This window comes from Gymnoscopelus braueri (genome assembly GCF_963280865.1).
Source record: "Gymnoscopelus braueri genome assembly, chromosome: 20".
Taxonomy (NCBI): domain Eukaryota; kingdom Metazoa; phylum Chordata; class Actinopteri; order Myctophiformes; family Myctophidae; genus Gymnoscopelus; species Gymnoscopelus braueri.
In genome coordinates this window covers 44035288-44039105 of record NC_137622.1, presented here as the reverse complement: position 1 = coordinate 44039105, position 3818 = coordinate 44035288, and positions in this window count along the sequence as shown.

Genomic DNA, 3818 nt, shown 5'->3' with positions numbered 1-3818 from the left:
AAAAACTCAAATTCAAGTATTTTTTTCTCAGAAACCATAAGAGCTAGAGTTACCAGATTTGGAGGGGAGGTTTATAATTTAGTCCGAAATTATTTAAATAAATAATCACACCATTCGGCCTCATGGTGGCGCTATAACAGCCCACTTTACGTTTTTGGCCTATAACTTTTGAACCGTAGGTCCTAGAATAAAAATCTTTTTTCCCCTAGATTCCTTGGGTCATGACGCAACTCCCCATATAGGCCACGCCCATTTGCGTCAGGATAGATTTTCCGCCATTTTGAATTTTCTTCAAAACACACTTTTAAAAATCGGTACACATGATCTCTGGACCCATGCGATAATCTGGACGAAACAGAATTTTGATAGTCCATACCGTTCGTCCGTAAATGGCTTCCAAAGTTAGCGGGAGGGGCCCGTTTTACAAAAAAGCCCACAAATCACTAACAAAACGTCCAGTCAATCCCAAATTTAAATCACATGTCAAGGGTGGTTTACTCAACAAATCTCCAAAAGCATTTCCACTTTGATCCATAGGGGGCGCCACAAATGCTCAAAATGTAACCTTTTGATGCAAAAACCATATGTTGATGTTTCTAGATTTCGGGCTGCTACTCCTCCCACAGTTTTTTTTGCCCAATTTCGTGCCATATGTCAAAATGACCGGCTTCACCGGGAATCGTGCGCTTGTACTTTGCTAAGAGATTGGTTCCATAGTTTAATTGATATTGATTTATTAGTGCATTAAATTTCCCCATCCACTTTAATGGGAAAATGAAAAAATGCCCATTCAAGTATTTTTTTCTCAGAAACCGTAAGGGCTAGAGTTACAAGACTTGCAGGGGAGGTTCATGATTTAGTGCGAAATTATTAAACAGAATTATACACCAGTCGGCCTCATGGTGGCGCTATAACAGCTCCCTTCACGTTTTGGCTTATAACTCTTGAACAGTAGGTCGTAAAATCAAAATGTCTTTTTCCCTGGATTCCTTGGGTCACGATGCATCTCCCCATATAGGCCACGCCCATTTGCGTCTGGATAGATTTTTTGATATTGATTTATTAGTGCATTACATTTCCCCATCCACTTTAATGGGAAAATGAAAAACTCAAATTCAAGCATTTTTTTCTCAAAAACCGTAAAGGATAGAGTTTAAAAACTTTGAGGGGGGGTTCATACTTTATTGCCAAAATTTTAATAAAATAATTACACCAGTCAGCCTCATGGTGGCGCTATAACAGCCCCTTTACGTTTTGGCCTATAACTTTTGAACCGTAGGTCGTAAAATGAAAAAATAATCCCCCTGGATTCCTTGGGTCATGACGCATCTCCCCATATAGGCCACGCCCATTTGCGTCTGGATAGATTTTTTGATATTGATTTATTAGTGCATTAAATTTCCCCATCCACTTTAATGGGAATTGCAAAAACTCCCATTCAAGTATTTTTTTCTCGGTAACCATAAGGGCTACAGTTACATGACTTGGAGGGGAGGTTAATAGATTATTGCAAAATTATTACAAAAAAAATCACACCAGTCGGCCACATGGTGGCGCTATAACAGCCCACTTTACCTTTTGGCCTATAACTCTTGAACCGTAGGTCGTAAAATCAAAATTTATTTTTCCCTAGATTCCTTGGGTCATGACGCAACTCCCCATGTACACCACGCCCATTTCCGTCTGGATAGATTTTCCGCCATTTTGAATTTTCTTCAAAACACACTTTTAGCTCCTCCTCCCACATATTTTGTCCAAATTTCACACAAATCGGTAAAGGTCATCTATGGACCCATGCGATAAACCTGTCCAAACGGCATTTTGATAGTCCTTACCGTTCGTCCGTAATTGGCTTCCAAAGTTAGCGGGAGGAGCCCGTTTTACCAAAAATGCCAAAAATCACGAACGAAACGTCCAATCGATCCCAAATTTGAATCACATGTCGAGGGTGGTTTACTCAACGAATCCCCAAAAGCATTTCCACTTTGACCCATAGGGGGCGCCACAACTCTGCAAAACGTAACCGTTTGATGCAAAAACATGATTTTTGGGGGGATCACTCCTCTCATATTGAAAAGCAGGTGATCTCAGGAGTGACATGACGATGTCATTGGCCCGCTACATTTGTGGGAGGGGCTTATTTATTTTAGTGGGAGGGGCCTATTTCTTCAAATCAAAACGCCTTGTATCACGAACACAGGATCCAATCAGCACCAAATTCGAATGGCACGTCACGCGGCCTCCGATGGTATTCCTCCAAGCATATTCCTCAAGTCCGGGAGGCGGCAACCTGCGACCGCAATGGCGCAACCACACTTTGCAATTGCCCTGAATTGCGACGCGTCTAGTTGTTATTGTTATTGTTATTGTTATTATTATTATTATATTATTATTATTATTATTATTATTATTATTATTAGTATTGGTATTATTATTATTATTATTATTATTATTATTATTATTATTATTATTATTATCATTATTATCATTATTATTATTATTATGTACAGGTCACTTCTAACATGGTCTCCTGTATGGGAAGCTCTCAGTCAGAGATACTGTAGGAACAAGCTCACCAGGTAGTCAACCAGGATAGTGAGATCAAAGACAAACAATTGTAACTTCAGGACACCTGCAGCTCTGCTTGAGAGCCAGTCTGAGACTGCATAGTCTCTGTGACATGAACTATCTCTCTATGAACATAAACATCTGTGTTGTGTCTTACAATGTGTGAGGGCTGTGTGTTGGCCACAGTGAAACTGATCAATCACACCGTATTGTTGTGGACAAACTGTTAGAGAGATGTGACATTTTGTGTGTCCAGGAGACGTTCTTGGCTAAACAAGACCTGGAAGGTCTTAACTTTATATCCATAAGGACTTTCACAGGGCGGGGGAATCCACCACCGACCTGTGTTCTAAAGTGGTACGAGGGAGGATTCCAGGGGGAGTTGCTGCTCTGTGGAACCAAAAACATGACCAGTTGGTTAATGTCATTAGATTAGGAGTTGACTGGGCTATTGGGATAGAGCTGTTCTGTCATGGTAAAAGGTTAATAACTGTGAATGTTTATACACTATGAGTGCTATCATAATGAGGATGAGTATGTCAGTAGAATGGCATTCATTATGTTTTTTATTCAGCATAATCCTTCCACCTGCATCTATGTTGTCGGTGACATGAATGCAGATGTAACTGATGTTAAATCTTTATTTGGTAATCATTTAATGGATTTATGTTCAGACAGTGGATTGATTTTTTCTTACGTTTTTTTTTACCTGAGAATAATTATACTAATTATCAGTGAGGCTTGAAACACTACTTCCTGTCTTGATCACTGTCTCTGTACAGTAGATGCTCATGACTCTATTGATACAATAGAAATAGTTTATGATCTACAGTACCACTGACCACTCCCCCTTTAGTGTGGTGTTAACCCATTAAGACCGGGAACGAATCTCTGTCATTTTTTTATTTCTTAGGCTATTCAAAAATAGCAGATCTACAAGCTCATAGCGCGGCACCGAGTGCCGCGCTATGAGCTTGTAGATCTGCTATTTTTTAAAACTCTTAAAAATGTGTGTAAATCTTTGAATATACTGTATAAAGCTAAAACATTTGACTCCGATCTGTGCTTCTGGGGGTCCCTGGAACAACATATTTTGAGACGGGGGTTTGCGGCCAAATACATATCATGTTGGTGGTCCTTGACATGGAAAAGTTGGAAAACCACTGATATAGAAACATACGTATTTTTTTCAATAAACTGTTTGTAGAATATATGTTCAAAGATTTGCACACATTTTCACAATTCTTCAA